We start from the raw sequence: 19,905 nt of genomic DNA, 5'->3' as shown, positions 1-19,905 counted from the left end.
GGATCCTTGGTACTGATATTCATAGTTTCTAGACAATTGATAATTTACCTTGTAATCAACAATATATAAAATATATTCTTAACAGATATAGAAAAAAATCCTAAAATTTAAATGGAACCACAAAAGAGCCTAGGTAGCCAAAGTAGTCTAGAGCAAAAGAACAAAGCCAAAAGTATTAAGACCTTAAGATATATTACAGACCTCAATAATAATTAAAAATATGGTGTCGAGATGAAAACAGAGCTGTAAACCAATGAAACAAAATCAAAGATCTGAGATTGAGCACACATAACTTCAGCTTAATATCCAACAAAGACACCAAAACCATATGCTGGGTAAAAGAAAGCATCTTCAGTAAATGGTGCTGGGGAAACTGCATGTCCATGTGAAACAGAATACAATTATACCCATATCTATAAGCTTGCACAAAAACTAACTTCAAATGTATCGAAGACCTAAATATGAAACTTGTAACACTGAAACTTCTAGAAGATAATGTAGGTACTACTTTATATAATATAGGTATAGTAAAAGACTTCCTGAGTAAGATTCTATTTACCCAAGAATCAAGGTCAACGACTGACAAGTGGGACCTCCTAAAACTAAATGCTTCTGCACAGTAAAAGAAAGATTTAATTGGGTAAAGAGGAAACCCAAATGGGAGAGGATCTGTGCCAGCTATACATCTGACAGAGAATTAATATCCAGAACATGCAGAGAACCAAAACACAAAGAATCAAAGCAATAACAAATGACCCATTTGAAATATGGATCTGAGACCTGAATAAAGGGTTCTCAAAAGAAGAAAAAATGACTGAATGTCAATTTAAAAATGTTCATCATTCCTATTAATTATGGAAATATAAGTAAAAACAAATTTGAGATTTGATCTTACCCTATTCAAAATGGAAAGGATCAAGGGAAGAACAGACAACACATGCTGGACGAGACTCAGGAAAAGGGGAATAGTCTTTCATTGTAAGTGAAACTGAAAATTGGTGCAGACACTATGGAAACCAGTATGGGCAATTCTTCGAAATCTATAAATAATCCTACAAAAATGACCTGGTTATTCCACTCCTTAGCATATACTGAAAGAACTCAGCATTTCGAAAAACACACTTGAGAGATACTTGCCCAGCCATATCTGTTGCTCTATTCACAGTAGCTAGGTAATGAAAATACTGAATGCCCTACAACAGATGAATAGACAATGAATATATGATAGATATATACACTATGGAGTTGCGGCTCACCACGCCCCATCTGTGCTCTATGTGCCATCATACAGTTCTTGAACCAGGCAAGGGGCTGGAGATTGAAACACACAAAGACTCACAGACAGCACAGACAGTGAGACAGGGAGAGACATGAGTCATCCTTGATGCCAGAATGCTCCAAGAATGCACCCTTTATTGTGTGCAGGGGCAGCTTACATAGAGATAGCCATGCCCCAGCCAAACGCACCAGAAACCACTCTCCTGCCATCAGGAACTCCTGAGGGTCCCGTGCTCAGAGCAGCTGTAGGCACTCAGATTGGGGGCGGGGAGCAATTTGTTTACAAGAAATTCAGGATCTGGGGGCTCGCTGCTCCCAACATGGAGTACTATTAAACTGTAAAGGAAAACAAAATAATGAACTTGCAGGTAAATGGACCAAGGGAAGATCATAAGGAGATAACTAACACCCATGAGGGAACATCCAGTTCTCTCTCACTGTAGGCTCCTCACTCCTAATCTTCAGAGTATGTAGCCTGTAATAACTACAGAAATCAGGAAGGTAAAGAATTCCCAGAATATAGTGGTTGAGGAGCAGTAGGGACTAGACTATCAGGATACAAGTGATATAATTAGGGGAATAGAAAGAGGGGCTCTTTGGGGGAACGGGTACATACAGAAGAAGGTGGAGGAGCATAACAAGGAAGAGTAGGCTTCAAGTGGCCTGAGAAGAAAATGGGAGAACTGGGCTGCATTAAGGTTTGGAAGATCAGTAATACAGAAGAAGGAGGGGGTGGGTAACATAACAATAAGAGTCTGAAAAAATCCAAAAGAAATCACACCATTAACTATTTACTTTAAATACCTTTAATGTGTAGAATTGCACATATAAATACACATCACTTTAATGAACTTCTCTCTGCCGACAGTCTTCCCTTCCAGTGCCAAAAATCTCCCTAACAAAAGCCCCAATACCAGCCATGTGAAGCACTTTTTTGATATCTTGGACAGGGTTATTCGAAAGGATTCCCAAACCTACCACCCATTGCTGTTGCTTTGGTTAATGCCTGAGGTGGAAGGTTAAGTTCTAATTGATGAAAATGGTACAATGCTCTTAGGAATCAGGTCCCAGAGACCCCTGAACTTTCATGGAAACAGAAGGCATCATACAATCATCCAATGGAGGGAGACAACCATCTATCCTATCCAGCTATGACACCTATAAACCTTATAGCATGTCATGATAATCCTAAAGATTCCTTGTCAGTAACTCTTTCATTGTATCCAAGACCCACTCAAAAATGGAGAAACTGTGTCAGGTCCTGGAATCCCAGATAATTATGCTAGTTAGAGGAGAATCTATAATCAATACTTTACTATAAACTAGCATAATCTCTAGCAACAATCTATAAACATTTGCTCTTAGCCCCACTGAAGTAAAGTCTTCCTCCCATGTCAATAAAACTTCTCTTTTCAACAGACAGAGACCCCCACAGAAACTGCAACCAATCAAAGTGCAGAGTGTGGAGCCTAGTTCCAACAGATACATCCACAAAACCTTCCTGCATCTACAGGTCAGAAAACACTGCTGAAGAAGGAGCAGAAAGACTGTAAGAGCCACAGTATTAGGGTGTTTGCTGTGAGATTGTCTTTTAGGAATATCAGAAGCTATACCCATAAACTCTCACCAACATTACTGTCCAAACATGAACTGAACAATGACGATACCAATGAACATGACAAAGTTGATTGGGGAAAGCCCACCAGGCCTCAGTACAAAGCACTATAGACAACTGGGGTAAGCTGGGAGCAGGGAAGATGGGCTTCCCTAAGGAAGAGCACAGCAATTGGTTTTATGGTACTAAAATGTCAACACTGAAAACATGCATACACATAACATTACACAGCCTGAATAGGTTGTATTTAGGAATATATATATATATATATATATACATTTGTACATAGGCATTCAATAATGATTAGTGAAGAAAGAGGGCATGAATATAAAGAACAATATGGAGGGGTAGATGATACAGTTTGGAGGGAAGGAAGGGAAAGGAGTAATGTTGTAATTATATTATAGTATGAAAATAAATAAAAACCTCCAAATAAACTGAGAATGAAACAGAACTTCCTCAACAAAAAAGAAAAAAAAACCTGTTCATGTCTCCAGCCAGCCTCACACAAACTGATGAAAGGTTTTATGGCTTCTCTGTAAGGAGAAAAATGAAGCAATGATTTCTGGTCTTGCCAAGTCAGCACTTTATGGCCTCATGAGCCCCAACTATGCAAATAAAAGTCACATAGTCTTATTTTTTATGTAGAAAACACTAAAACTCAAGAAGAAATGCACTAGAAATAATAACTAACACTAGCAAATCTGCAGAATCTTGCGTCAGTGTACAAACATTAAATCTGCTTACATAGTCTGGATATAAAAATCAGAAAGCAAAGTTTAAAAAGAACAAAGCTAGCCTGTCATGTAGCTTCAAATTAGTAAATGTGTGAATGTATAAAGATCTTGGTTCTGTCCCTGTTCCCACAAAGAACAACAGTAAAAAACAATTCCATTGCGGACATAATTGATAATTATGAAATGTTGTGGATAATTTTTAAGTCTTCAATGCTTATACATTGAGAATTGAAAAGTATTTATGCAATAAATGTCTATATTAAGTGGAAAGGTATGTTCTGTTAAAAACATCAGACTAACTCACTTTTAAAACACGTTATTATTTCCCGTAAACTAGTGTGTGTATGTGATTTATTATTTTCTCAGAAAAAAAATATCACAGCAATTTTTTCAACAGAGAATAAGAATCTGATCTGACCCCAAGTACTGGAAATAACCTTAAGTTCTGCCCACAGATACACGGGGAGTTCCATCCCTTGCAGATACATCAACAGGACCTGAAAACTGAGGATTTAAATCAGATCTGACTCATAGTAGTTATGTGTAAAAGGCTCCCCAACCAAAAGCACAGACTTTCGATCCAGGAAAGAAGCCTGAGCTGACACAGGACAGTACTGACAATGAGAGGAACATAAGATTTAGAGCCTCTGGATTTAATCCAAGTCCACAGAGGAAAGATCAGCTCAATCCTACTAGGGTATAGTGCTCTACACATTGTAAATATTTTCACTGAAAAAATGTTTAAAATTTTTATTTTTTTTCAAATTGAAAATAAAAAAGTAAGAAAAACGTGATCAACAAAATAATTCTAATTTTATTTCTGTGTTGGAATGGTCAAAATCCAGCACAGAAAAAAAAATAACCCACGAAAATATAAGACAGAACATCTTCTGCAAAAATAATTAAGCCTATAGTAAAAGCTCTTCATGAAAATGACCTGAAATAAGTTCTGGACCAAAAACTAAAGAAATAATTATAATTATATTAAAGCAAGTCACAGAAAACAATACTGTAGCTCTAAGAGGATGAAAAGAAGGAGCTGAATGAAATAAAGAGTTTATTTAAGAAATTTAAAAAAAAAGAAATTGAAAAAGGGAATTGTTGAAAGAAGATAAAACTGAAATAAAGCTAGCAAAAAAAAAAAGCCCTCAATAAACTAAGTTAAAAGTTCCATGGAAGTATGTCACCAACAGAATTGATCACGTGGAAACCAGTATCAAGGGTGCAGAGAAGAAGAGTTGGCCCACTCAAGAAAGGTCAACTATAAGTTAAAGAGAAGTATGAATGGAGCATGTGGAGAGCTCTGAGACACCATGAAAGGGTCAAGTGTTCTAATAATCGACATAGAAGAAGAAAAGGGATACCTTTCCTTCAAAGCAGGTTTTTAATAATATTACAGAAAAAAATTACTATCTCAATATAGTAATATAATGAAGGCTACATTTAGCAAAGCTATAGCTATATATATGAATTGAGAAACACTTAATGACTTTCCACTAATATCAGGAACAAAACAGGAGTATCCATTACTTTGTTCAATGTGGTGCTTGAAGTCTTAGCTGGAACACTGATAAGAAAAGAAAAGAAAAGAAAAGAAAAGAAAAGAAAAGAAAAGAAAAGAAAAGAAAAGGATACAAGTAGAAACAGTATCCCTCTTCATAGATAATATGATTCTATGCATAAGATACCCTAAAGATTTCATCAAAACTCCATTAGTGTGGATAAACAGATTAAGCAACTGACAGAACTAAAAATTAACAAATTAAAATCAATAGCCTACCTATGTACAGATAACAAACAGACAGAAACAATATCAGAGAAACAATTCCATTTACAATGTCACAGATACATACAAATGCCTTGAAATAAATAGCCAATAAAAGGAAAGGCATACACAATGAAAATTTTAGACATTGACGGAATAAACTGAAGAAGACATCAAGACGAAAAAAAAAAACCTCTATGACTATTGATTAGAAGAATTAATCTTCTGATACTAGTTATCAAACCCAAACCCCAAGGTTATTCTTTATAGATATGGGGGGGTAGGATTCAAAAAAGTATGTGGATCTAGAAAAGACTAAGAGTAACCAAATTAATTTTGTAAAAGAAAATTCAATCATAGTTATCATAATGTCTGCTTTCAAATAATACTACAGAGGCACAGCAACAGAAACAGCATGGTATGGGTACAGAAACATATTCATACTCAAGGCAGTGGAACTGAAGACCCAGATGTAAGTCCACGCAACTATAGTTATCCCTCTTTTACAAAATACCAAATACATATACACAAGACAGAACCATAAACAAATGGTGATGAAAAAGTGGGATTTCAACGTTTAGAAAATGAAGTGATATTTTATCTCTCACCATACATGACATTCAGCTCCAAAGGCATCAATGACCTTATTCTAAGACACGAAATCCTGAAATTGCTAGAGAAAGAGTTAGAATGTCATTGGCCTTGTAGACATGAGTAAGGACTTTCCAAGTATAAAAAGATTTTCCAATAAGGCAGTAAATAAGATTGACAGCTGAAAAACGGGGCTTCGTGAAACTAAAGGGCTTCTGCACGGCAAAGGGAACTATGAGGGGAATGAAAGAGCGGCTGACAAAATGGAAGAAAATCTTTGCCAGCTATTCATCTGACACATTAGTGTGCAGGATATATTAAGAAATTAAAAATTAAACATTAAAAAAGAAACAATGCAATTAAAAGAAAAATGGATAAACCTTCATGTTCAATAATAGATGGATAAGAAATGTAGCTTATATTACAACAAAATATCAGTAAGTTATAAAGAAAGATGAAATCATTGAATTTGCAAATAAATGGATGAATCTGGAAAAAAATTATGCTAAGTGGTGAAACTTGGGCCCAGAAAGATAAATGGTGTCTTGCTTCCATCATACGTGGATTCCTGGATCCATTTTCTATTTTTGTTTTGTGTGTATAGCTTGGAGTGAAAGCTTGGAAACTAGAAAGAGGCCATAGAGTGGAAATAATGGGATAATGGAAGGAGATAGTAGACCAGGGGTGAAATGAAAATAAAGAAGTAGATAATGAAGGTAGAAGAGCCCAATCAGAAACGGGTGTCTATGTATGTGGAGAGATACCTAACTCCCCCAGTCATGTGACTTTGACTTTTATCATGAATGAATGTCAAATTTTGCTAAGGCTTTTTCTATACCTATTGAGATAAGTATATGGAAAGGCCATGTGAAACTTACTATCTCACAGCCTTATTAAAAATATAATTGGAGCTATGGAAGAAAGGGGGTGATGTTGGGGGTAAAAATATTAAGTGTGGCTAGAGGAGGGGAGGTAATGGGTAGTTTAATCCTAAACTAATGTTATGTGAAAAGGCCCTATAGAAATCTGCCAGTAAGCTAATTTCAAAATTAACTTTAAAATAAAAACTGAGTTCAAATGGCACTGCTCTGCATGGGTGAACAATGGTACTACCAGAAGATATGTGTTAGAAAAGGAAAATCAGTGTAAGGTGTGAGACACTTTCGTGGGTGTTATTGGTCAAGGAGGTCCCAGAATCTCTGTACCAACACAGGATATCGAAAATAACTACATGTTAAGACTGTATTGCTGAATAATAATAAATCAGTTCTTATCCAGTGTTGGAATGTGAATGCTACAATACTAACCCACCAGGCAAAGATGTTCCCACAAATACAACAGTAGCAACACCATTATGGGATAGGTAAGTGCCTTCTGATGAGCTTTGTGGACACTGCCACAGAAAAGAATTTTATGTCTGCCACTGTAATCTTGGTCAAAAGACCATGGCTGGGGAGGATGTAGGACCTGGAGTAGAGCTATTGTTAGTTTGTTGATTGTTTAAAACCCAGCAACATCCAATAGAACAGACTGGTCTTTGATGAACTGCAGAACTTCCTTCAGCCTTCACTTCTCCTCAGTAGAGCATCCATTCCACAGGATACAGAAGTGAGAACATTCACCTGACACCAAGAAAAACAGAAACACATCCATGTTTAAACCCATGAGCTACCAAAACCACTTGTCTTACCGAACTGCCACACAAAGCTCATGGCCTGTGAAATATCAAGAGAAATTATTTAGTGATGTTGGCCAAGCCACTGCTTTTTGTCTTACTGCCAGTCCAAACTGAGGCTTATGCTACATGAAATCAGTCCATACAAAGAAAAAAAAAAACAGAACAAATTAAAACCTCAGAAAAGCCCTGAGTACTCTCAGATCGCAGCACAAAATCCTGCAACTTGACTTACTTTTCTGTAGCACACTCCCTGCATTCTTCCTGCATTTAAGGATAATCCCATTTCACTGTGAAAGCCAATCTCCTCTGCTGAGACCTTGCCCACATCCTTTCCCCACCACACCTGAGTATTTGTTTCCAAGGAACTTGATCTCTAAAGTCTAAGCCAGCTTTTCAAGAGAAGTGATGGATAGAGAACTCTCCTCGAGAATGGATGTATTTTAATGACAAGAGCTGCCTCTGCTTGGGAGCAAAGTTGGCTGCCAAAAGTTCTGCAGCTTATAAAAACCACTTGCCACTCCAATGAACAAGTCTTCTCAAGGAGAAACATTTAATATGCTAAACAATGACACCCCCAAAACAAAGTTAATATACTTGGCAGTGATGGACAAGGCATCCACTTTGCTCCATAGCCCAGTAGCAGCAGGACACAGTGAGAGCCGAGTTTCCTAGTGGGACCTTGAAAGTAGGGCTGGCTAGTCTACTTTCACCTTCATAAAGGAAGCATGGTCTTAGCAAAGCATACTTGTTGTGGGGACGGAAGTTGCTTGGTCGTTCCAGCTGCCCAGCTACTCAGACCTTCAATAATCACCCAGAAACTGTAGTAATTAAATCACTGTTTGGCTCATTAGCTCTAACTTCTTATTGGCTAACTCTCACATTTTAATTTAAGCCATTTCTAGTAATCTGTGTATCTCCAGGTAGCTGTAACTTACCGGGTAAAGTTCCAGTGTCTGCGTCGGCGGGGCTACATGACTTCTCTCTGACTCTGCCTTTCTTTCTCCCAGCATTCAGTTTAAGTCCTCCCCACCTAGCTCTGTTCTACCCTATCAGGCCAAGTCAGTTTTCTTTATTCATTAATGATAATCATAGCATACAGAGGGGAATTCCACGTCCCGTACTTGCTTTAAACGCTGCTTTGAACACACCTGACCTTCATCCTCTCCATGTCCTTGATCTTGAGACACCACAAGAAACAGTCAAATCACTATTTCTTCATAGACCCTTCCTTACAGACTATGTACTCAGGGGAAAACTAACGATTTCTAAAATGTAGCCCATGCTTTTCTCTGCAACACACTTTAAAGTCAAGATGAAGTCAAAGCAAGTCTGTGCAATCACCACTTCAGGAAAGAAGAAAGTCCTCTTGTTCTTAGCTTAGCCTGAAATACATGGCAGTTGGTGGAGAGGGCTCACTAAGCAGAGGCTCCGCAGCCTTCTGTGTAGACCTTACAGCTATGTAGCAGCTGTGCATGGTTTAGTAGTCCCAGAGGAGAGTGCTTGCATTGCACAAAGAAGGGTCTGTGCAGACATGGCTGTGTACAAAATGCGAAGGTGAATTCATCTCTATTCTGCTCCCAGTCAAAGCCTGGAAAGGGTCACATAGGCCCTGAGGCTGACTGAAATAGGAGTGGGGAATTGCAATACTTCCCAAACCCATGTGACCAAGGCACACATTTCCCCATGGGGAGCATCTCATAGGTTTCAGGAGATATTTTAAGACATGATAACATCCATGTGGATGCCTAATGTCTCTCAGAAATTAAAGCAGGCTCAATTAACAGTAGCTTGCCGTGAACACAAGCTTTGATACCTGCTATCAGAAAAGTAAAGATAAGAAAAACAGAATCTCAATAAATGTCCTTGTGTGGGTGTAAATTTGCCACCTCCCATGCTCCTCAGACAACCTGGATACCCTTAGGCTCATAGGTAAACCAAGCCTCCACTTGTACTCAGCACATCTGTACAGAGACTAGTAGGCCTCTTTCCTACTAGTTTTCAGTCTGCCACTCCCAGAGCTGTCAGCTTTCTAGTTACACGCAAGGCCCAGTGAATACATTCTCTCTGTCCCTTGGGCAGGACATCAGATACTGTTGACCACTTTAACACGATTAAATGTAGAGAAGGTGTTGGCTACGGCTCTGAGGAATCCAGAGAAAATCAAATGTTTGCTTGGACAATAGTGTGTGCAGAAGTAATAACTTTGGGCTTTGCTTTAGAAGACCAGCCATGAAGTTCAGAGTCACAGGGATGCTGAGCCTTCATTCTGTGACCTTTGTGAAGAGGTCAGTACCTCCTCTGAGGTACTATGGGAAAATCTCTAAATCTCTGAATGTCAAGTCATACTTCCAACTTCTTCCATAACACCCCACGGACTCCTGAAAGTGAGAAAGAAGTCAAGACAAGTATGTTCCTCCAGGGAAGATCTCACTGTCTCTGCATAACTTATCAGATAAACAGCGCCACAGTGATGGAAGGATATTCTCATAGGTGGGCAAGAGAGTCTATGGGTCATAGTACTAATGCTGTTTCCACTTGTCTACTGCCATTGACCTTAGAGGATGAAATAACATACATTCTTTACTTCCTTCTTTCCAGACTGACAAGTACATGTGAGGGAGTATCAGAGCCTTGTCCTGAAGGTGAGGCTCACCTACAAGTCTTAGATAGAGCAGAAAGAACTTCTGTTTCTATCGGGTGAGGGTTGAGAGTGAAGACTTCAAGGGGAAAAGGTCACTTACAGCCAGACTTCCAACTTCTGGAACTAGCCCAGTCTTGTTTAGACTCCTTCATCTTAATACTTTACTCTTCCTGGGACGGGAAGCATAGATAAGGCTCTAGTTACCACTATTAAAAGCTTTCCAGACCTTGCTGATTTCAACAAGCTTAACAGTGCTCACAAGCCCTAAGATTCCATCTCTTATAAGTAACATAGACGGGAAGAGAAAAACAACTATCTATGCACAACTTGTTTCTTCATATACAGTCTTTCCCTCTCTCTCCTATCTCTTTCTCCTCTCTGTCTCTCCTCTCTCTCTTTCACACACACACACACACACACACACACACACACACACACACACACACACTGCCTGGGATAACAGCCTCCACCAGCAGTACAGGGCTCAAAGGAAATCCATAGAGACCGTGCATACAGTGACATATTTTTCTGAGGGGGTTAGGGGAGCAGACACTCACACACTCTCTTGACGGTCTCCTTCAGACCTTTATTCTTATTTGCATTCTATATTCTTTATTTTCCTTGTGATTTTCTTCCCTAATTCTTGATGTTTTCCTTTTAATTCTCTTTCTTGATTTTTTTTCCTAACTCATTTTAACTCTAACTTTATTCTTCCCTTTACAACTTATATATCCCAGAAAAATCTTTTAGGCAATATAAAACTTGTAATATGGTTGCATCCTGTTTTTCAAGTGAATGAATACAAGTAAATAAAGCATGTTTTCCATATCCCTTACATGATTATACATTTTATATATTGTAATGAAAAACAAATTATCCCCAAGACTCCACATATATTCATATCCAAGAAATTTGTTGTAGATTAACAGTGTGTAAGCAAAGGAGATATCCATTTATTGGCAGGCTGCCTTTCACAGCTACAGAGAAAGGACCAATCACTTCATTACTTATTGAAAGGTACTTTTATAAGGAATCTTAAAGGATTCACCAACCTAAACTTTTATATGAGAAAAGCAACCAGTCAGCTCTACTTTAAATCTTTAGGGAGCATACCCACTTATCAACAGGTTTTTTATATCAGGAGCCTGAGGGCAGAAGTGGGTATAAGAAATTAATCGTCACCTTTGGTTGCCAACCAATCTTAGGAGGAAAGGCAAGTCAATGAATAATAACTGGGTGGCTTCGCTCATTCTTGTTCCATGAGCTTAATGAGTTCTTCATTCCACTATGTGCTTTTCTAAAACTTTAGATTGTCTTCGTGGGTTTTTCACCTCAAAGCTATCTAATAAAAACACCTTACTCTAAGCTTTGTTTTAGCTATGGTGTACTCTGAAAGCTGTAGACACATCTCCCAATATTAAGGTTAAAAAATGTTAAGTTGCTAGGTGACTGGGACTCAGTTGTTTTTGTTAATCATTAACCTAAACCACAAGATATACCGCTTCTCAATAGACAGTCATGTGTTCTAGCTGTGTGACATTTTCTTGTTTTATTTTTATCATAAAACTCTATTTAAACTAACATTATTATTATCAATTAATAATAAATCCTGTAAGGATGTGTGCTAAGGATGCTTTACCAACTGGACGTTCACATGCAGAAAAAACAAATCAAAACACAGACTAAATTTCTTACAAAAATTAACCACAACTTGATCATAAATACTAACACAAAGCATGAACCCATGAAATTTCTGGTAGAAAATAATGATTAGCAATAACTTTTCACATATTCCAAAAGCAGGAGTCCTGAAAGAATAATTTTTATCTTGGACTTTATCAAAATTAAAGACCTTTTCAAAAGATACAATTAGATTAAAAAAAAGATAATTCAAAGGCCAGGAAAAATATACCATAGTACTTACTAACAAAGGACTTATACAACATTTGCAAAGAGCATTCAAATCTCAACAGGATAAAAAAAAACAAACAACTCTAGTAGTAAAAATAGGTATAGCATTGGCATGGTGACTTAGTAGAAAAAGGCACTTGTTGCTAAGTGTGATGACTGAGACCCATGAAAGGAGAACACAATCCCTGTAAGTTGTCCTTTGACCTGCACTTTCCCACAATTGCACAAATCTATGAGTGCACACACACACACACACACAGAGAGAGAGAGAGAGAGAGAGAGAGAGAGAGAGAGAGAGAGGTATGCACATAAGAGAATAAGTAAAAAGGTAATAGATGTGATTTTAAATGGATATTTTAAACAATACTAAAGAAAGTTTGAAGAAAAAATTAATCATATAAAAATATATCAGTAGTCACCACTAAACTGCAAATTTAAACAGATATACACTTTAGCACACCCACTGGAAAAGCTAAAATCCAAAACACTCATACCATTAGACATTAGAAAATACTATCCAACAGGGACTACCTTTAACTAGGGGGTTTTTGAAAGGAATCTGCCAGTTTCTTATAAATATAAACACACTGATACTATATAATCAAAGCTATTGTAACTTTAGTTTTGCAAATGAATTGAAATCATGTGCTTATCACTTCCTGTGCATAGGTGCTTATAGTGTTTTTATTTATGACTGTTCAAGCTTGGAAACAACAAAGTGAGTGCATAAACTAAAGTACACCTTTAGTGAAGAATGCAGAATAAAATGGGAAACCTGGATTTCCATTAGGTCCAAGGCAATATGTTCTATCATCATCACTATATCAGATTATGGAAGAAGCAAACTAGGTGCACAGCAAATGGTCTGTGATTTCCAGGGGTAGTCTTCTGTGTGGTATTGTCATGGTGGATATATGACATTGAACATCTGTAAAATCTTACAGAATAGACTGTATGAGAATTAAAGACAATGTGACATGTCAATCACAAATAGTGACACACAAGCATCACTGCAACAAGTCTAACATTAGTGCACATTGCTAACAATAAGGGAACTGCAGGTAACAATCTCCTAGATAGTTGGTACTTTGTTTTAAAGTAGGTCCCTACCTACCCTTCTATTCAGAAGGGGAGGGGTATGTACACATCTCTTGCCTGTGATTCTGATTAATACTTTCTAATCTCTATTCAAAGATTTAAAGATTTTAGAAGATGGAATGATATCCCATGCTCATGGATCAGTAGGATTAACGTAGTAAAAATGGCCACTTTATCAAAAGCAATCTACAGATTCAACTCAATCCTTCTCAAAATTCCATTGATGTGGGATTCTTCCCTGTATGCTGTGAATATGTTTTATTGCCATTAATTATAAAGAAGCAACTTTGGCCTATGGCAGAGAAGAATAAAGCAAGGTGGGAATTCCAAGCAGATACAGGAGAAAGGAAGGCAGAGTCAGGGAGACCCCATGTAGCTGCTGAAGGAGACAGATGCCCTGGAACTTTACCAGTAAACCATGAGTCTTATGATAAAATATAAAATAATAGAAATGGGTTAACTTAAGATGTAAGAGTTAGTTAATAGGAATCCTAAACTAATATGCCAAGTAGTTCTTTAATTAATATTGTTTCTATGTCTTTATTTCAGGTCTGGGCAGCTGGGAACAAAAAAAAAGTCTCCACCTACACAACACAATTCTTTATAGAACTTGCAAGAACAAAACTCAACTTCATATAAAAAATATAGCTAAAACAATCCTGTACAACAAAAGAACTTCTAGAGATACCATAATCCCCAATTTTTAAGCTCTATTACTGAAATATAGCAATGCAATCTTATGGTATTGTCATAAAAACAGACAGGTTGATCAAAGGATTCAAACTGAAGACCCAGGCATGTCTACCCACCTATTGGACACCTGATTTTTGACAAAGAATTCAGAAATGCACACTGTAAAGAAGAAAGTAAAAATTTCAACAAATGGTGCTGATCCAACTGGATGTCTGTATGCAGAAGAATGCAAATAGATTCATATATATCACCCGGAACAAAACTCAAGCCCAAGGGGATCAAAGACCTCAGCATAAATCCAGATACACTGAACCTGAAGAAGAGGAAGTAGGGAATAGCCTGTAACACATTGGCACAAAGAGCCAGCTTCCTGAATAAAACACCAATAGCAATAGCCTAGGTACTAAGATCAATAATTACTATATGGGACCTCATGAAACTAAAAAGCTTTTGTAAGTCAAAGTACACCTCCAATAAGACCAATGGGCAGCCTACAGAATGGGCAAAGATTTTCATCAACCCTACATCTAACAGAGGGCTAATTTCCAAAATACGTAAAGAACTCAAGAAACTAGGCATAAAAAAACCCCAAAGAATTCCATTTAAAAATGGGATACAGAAACATAGATTTCTCAACAAAGGAAACTCAAATGGCAGAGAAATACTTAAAGAAATGGTCAACATTTTAGTCATCAGGGAAATGCAAATCACCATGACTCTGGCATTCCATCTTACACCTGTCAGAATGACTAATATAAAAAACACAAGCGACAGCTCATCCTGGCTGGGATGTGGAGCAAGGGTAACACTCAATTGCTGGTGGGGGTGCAAACTTGTAGTAGCCACTTTGGAAACCAATATGGTGGTTTCTCAGAAAAGTGTGAATTGATGTATCTCAAGACCTAGCTATACCCCATTTGAGCATATACCCAAAGGAAGTCAATCATACTACAAGGACACTTGCTCAACTACATTTATAACAGCCCTATTTGTAATAGCTGGAAACTAGAAATAAACTAGATGTCCCTCTGGGGATAAAAAATGGATAAAGATATTGTGGTATATTTACACAATGGAGTATTACTCAGCTATTATAACACAACATGGGCAGGAGAGATCTCTCAGTGGTTAAGAGCACTGCCTGCTCTTCCAGAGTACTCGTGTGACAGTTGACAACTGCCTGTAACTCCAAGATCTGACATATTCACACCAAAACATTAATGCACATAAAATAAAAATGGATACATTATTTAAAAAGAATCGGGGTTTGTGAGGTGACACACACTTTTAAAAAATAAATAACATCATGAAATTTGCAGGCAAATAGATGGAAATAGAAAAACAACCACCTGAGTGAGGCAACCCAAACCTAGAAAGACAAACATGGTATGTATTCACTTAAAATCGGATATTAGTGTCGCGTCCATTCTCGTCCCGCAAGGAATGACGCGACCACCGGAGCTCTTCTCACTGCAGTTTATTCCAGGACTTTATTCACTTTCTCTCTCTCTTCCCCTCTCTCTCTGGGCAAACCCTCTCCCAGCCCTTAAGTAGGCATGGGCTGCCAACCCCGAACTGCCAGGTGGGCACTGCCCATAGGTTCACGCATATGCAGGCAGCTGATAATCATTGCGTGATCATAGCATAGGTCAGGCCTTAGCCACCTCAGGAGTTGATTATACATCTCTATCAGGTGTGACTCCATGCAGCTTGCTATATATTAGCTATAAAGCAAAGGATAATCATGCTATAATCCACAGACCTAGGGTTAAGTAGCAAGGAGAGCTGGAGGAATGCATGAAATAAAGTAGATATCACATGTTGGCAAGTAGCTTTGTCTTCTTGGTGGACTGGGTGCAGGTGGGGACAGGAACAAGAAGGACAAAGTGAGGGAAGGATGTACGGGAGACTACTGGGAGTGACAAGAGTAATTGGCTAGCATCTCTGGGATGAGCTAGAAACCTAGTGCAATGGAAATTCCCAGAAACCTAAGAGGGTGACTCTAGCTAAGATTCCTAGTAATCCAGGCAAGATTTTCAGTGGAGAGACTGGGACACCAACGCAACAACAATACCTTTGACCTACAGTTTGTATTACATGCAAGACGTGCTGGGATGGTACCCACATTGTGGGAGTGGCCAGCCAATGAATGGTCCAGCTTGAGACCCGTGCCACAAGAGGGAGCCAAAGCCCGACATTGTTGATGGGCCAGGAACTAAAGACTGGATAGAAACAAACACATTCAGCAAAACAAAAACAACAAAATAAAACAAAAAAAAAATTGAAAGGCAATTAAATGATAATGACATTCTGCTGTAGTTGTAGGCAGGGTGAAAGCATACTCATGATTAGAGAGTCTCCAGGCAGCAACTGATAGAAACAGTTGCAAAGACCCATTGCCAAACATTCAGCAGAGCTCAGGGAATGTTGCAGAGGAGAGGAATTGCAGGAGCGAGAGCGGTCAAGGACATAGTAAGAAAACCCACAAAGCAACTAACCTGGCCTCATAGGTGCTCACAGAGATTGAATAGACAATCAAGAAGCTGTGTGGGTCTGACCTAGTTACTTCATATATAAGTTATGGCTCTATAACCTAATCTTCGTGTGGGACTTCTAATATTGGGAGCAGAGACTGTCCCTGATGTTGATAGGACCTTTTTCCTCCTACTGGTTGTCCTGTCCAGCCTAATATGAGGGAAGGTGTCTAGTTTTACTCCAACTGTATGCCTTGTTTGGTTGCTATCCCTGGAGGCCTGCCCTTTTCTAAAGCAGAAGGAAGGGGAGTGGATTTGAGGAAGAGAGGAGTTGGAGGAGGAGGGACTGTGAGGAGAAGGGGAAGGGAAAATTGCTGTTTGGATGTAATATATGAGAAATGCACTTTTAAAAAGAATTATCACACAAACAAATAAACAAATTTTCCTTATCTTCTGACTTTCTCTTGGGAACACGGACACTTCTGCTAACAGAAATCTCAGTTTGCAGATCTTCCCCACGGCTCTGCTGGCAAGGCTGTAAGAGGAGAGAAGATGCTTGAAAGACGACGCTGCTGTATTTCAGCAGAAATTTTTCCATTAGCTTCTTTTGTTTTCAGAAAATATCACTGAAACCCTTGAGTAAGGCAGCGATATTTCTGGTTGTGAAGCAATGTCTTGCCAAGGAAAATGACAGACTATGTAAAGGGACTCCCCGATTTTTTTTTCCACGCACACATCAAAAACATTGTCACTGAGCCAAGAAGTGATTTTGCCATACATTCAATGAATGCAAGGACAAGAGTCTGAAATACAGTAGCTTAATAAAGCATCTTTGTCCTTCCAACGACTAAACATCCCAGAAAGCCTTTTATTCTGCGTCTGAATACTGGAATTACTGACAGTCTCAAGATCCAAAAGGATGCTTTCTGGAAGCACTTCACTAGATATGAAAAAAATAACTGGAGAAACAGAGTGGTCTTATTAAAGTTTTCTTTTGAAATAGCAAGGAAAGAAATGATTCCAGGAACCTTCAGTCAGACCCACTGAGACAGCTGCCTCTGGAGTCATGCTTGGTAACTGAGATACTGTTCCACACTCTAACCCTCTGCAACCTGAAGTGTTTCCTTTCAGGGACTCTGACTCAGGTAAACTTGGGATTTGTGGTTTCAGTACCGAAAGTAATTTCAGGGTTAGCAGGCATGAAGCATAGATGGAATGTATTCTAAGAAAGGACAGAAGTATACCTAAAGCAGAGGGAAGGGCTCCTGAAGAAGAGTTACATTATTAGGATAGATTTGAACCTGGGTTGTAATCACAAAGGTGAAGAGGAAGATACGGTGTGTATGGACTCTGTGGAGAGTAGCAATTAGTTGTTTTATTTTTTTAGGCAAATGTGCCATTTTGGTGACTCTCAAGTTATATCTGAAATATTTGCTAAAAAACTATTTTTGTCCTTCTTTTATCTTTTGGAAAACTGAGATCAGAAGGTGGCTTTCAATGAGGATTTTCCATCTTATAAGGTAAAAAAAAAACAGGATCTACTATGGATATACAAGGTGTTTAGTCCACCTTATTGTGTGTACATGGGGTTTCTGGTCAGACTTTTGGAAAACCGCAGGTTTGTATCTGGGAAGGGAGAAAGTCCTTTGGTAAAAGTTAATAGGTTGGATTCCAGAATATCACCTGGCAAGAGACCTTGGGCAGACTTGAATAAGGGCCTCACTTCCTTCCCAGTCCCCTACTGGCTTACCTATCTTCTGCCCAGCCTCAAGTTTAGGAGCACATGAATGCGATGGCGAAACACAAGGAATACAGAGCAGCCTGCAGATTTAGTGTTTTGTTGTTACTTTTGTTTTTTATTTGTTTGTTTGCTCTTTGCTCCATCTCTGAATGTTCCTCTCTTTTCCAAATGCATTCCCTAGTAAGCCGCACCATGTCTCAGACAGTTAAGATGCTCCATGATGCCAAGATCTCCCTTCTTACCTGTAGCCTGGTCAAAGTTGCACCATTATATTAGAAGGCATGAAATGTGCTCAGAAAGCTGGCAAGTCAGGCTACCCTCAGCATGCTCTTACTCCAGCCCTGATGCTGAAGACTCTTATTTATCCAAATGCTTTTAGTCTACTGCCTATTTTCTTAGTTCACTTGTCATGCAAAGAATTGCTCCGAAGGGACCAGACTCCAAATCCAGATGTTGCTCACTGAAGGACCAGCTTCTATCAACAGACAACCAGCTAGTAGCAGCTGCAGCGCAGGACGACTGACATTCCTCCTCCAAATCCACAACCCACCTCTCCTTCTCATTGAACTTCTCCTGTCTTCTTGGGTGTCCCTTCTACTCTTAGCTAAATTCTGTGTTCTATCACTTAGCAAACTGTAGTGAGAGGCCATCCTTTTTAGCTTTGGCAACTCTGTATGTACTATAGCTGCGAATAGGTACAAAAGTCTCTTCTTCCAATGGCAAATAGGGGACACAAATAAAATCCCTTATCTATGATGTGTAACTGGATAGATAAGTCAACAAGCTAGTTTGCCTGACAAGGATGTGGTAACTGAGGAGTTGCGTGACTTGAGAAGTTGCCAACGCCATTTGAAATACACTTACACTGTGTTCTGCTGGACCCTGGGAGTTCTTTATCCAGCTTTCTTATTTTTGTATAGCTTTCTCTTTTCATAACAGGAAGGGATGTGAAAAGAGGTCCTGGGAGGCACCAGGCAGCTGCTTGAACAATGTCAGAACTAGAATACGTTTCCAGGCAGTTACAAGACGCCTCTGTTTGAGTTTGCATTTGTTGGTATTTTTGATTTCTTGACATTGAGTCTTCCAGAGAAGCTTAATTAGCTGTTGATGGAAGAAGCTTGTGTTGCCACATCTCATACTTTAGGTGTTGAACAAACACCTGAAAACAGACAATTTGGGAGACTATCTCACTTGTTTTATCCCTTGACTTTTGCTTTCAAAATGCTATCTCTTGTGCTTCCTTCTGTGAGAAATTTCATTAAAAAGGAAATAAAAGAAGACCAAGGCAAACACAGAAACTAGAATCTCTCTGCCCAGAATCACAAAAGATAGAGAGATGCTGAAATCCTCGCTGTGTGAAATCCTCACTGTGTGAAATCCTCTTTGCCCAGCCTCTCCTCAACTCCCTGGCTAGCTCTAAAAAGACACTCCAAGGGGGAAATTTCACACTACCACTGATAGGCTTTCATACACATTTCAGCTTTCCTATTTTCCCAATAGGTAGTGGGGCTGTTTTCTCAAAAGTGAAAGAAAATTTGACAACAGTCTTATGGTATCTCGTCATTTTTAAGTCAGGTGCAACTCTTCCCTAGTTGGGCTCAGAAGACAGTAAAGCATCCTTGATAGTTGATTTCTATAGGTGTGTTGCTATGATGTTGTCCCAACAGGAATGGGCTATCACTG

The 19,905-nt window shown here is 38.7% G+C and overlaps 1 long non-coding RNA gene across 1 annotated transcript in view; it reads right to left on the bottom strand.

Annotated features, from left to right (window-relative positions):
* The window catches only part of LOC126512644 (uncharacterized), a 51,334-nt gene that overhangs the window by 11,847 nt on the left and 19,582 nt on the right, over positions 1–19,905 (bottom strand). Inside the window, exon 2 of the long non-coding RNA XR_007595111.1 lies at positions 16,105–17,016. This is a non-coding gene — a long non-coding RNA (uncharacterized lncRNA). The remainder of the gene's footprint in view (positions 1–16,104; positions 17,017–19,905) is intronic.

This window comes from Alexandromys fortis, unplaced genomic scaffold, assembly GCF_014885135.2.
Source record: "Alexandromys fortis isolate MF-2015 unplaced genomic scaffold, M_Fortis_MF-2015_v1.1 scaffold_116, whole genome shotgun sequence".
Lineage (NCBI taxonomy): Eukaryota > Metazoa > Chordata > Mammalia > Rodentia > Cricetidae > Alexandromys > Alexandromys fortis.
The sequence above is the reverse complement of the archived record's forward strand: the minus strand, read 5'-3'. Positions and strand labels throughout refer to the sequence as shown.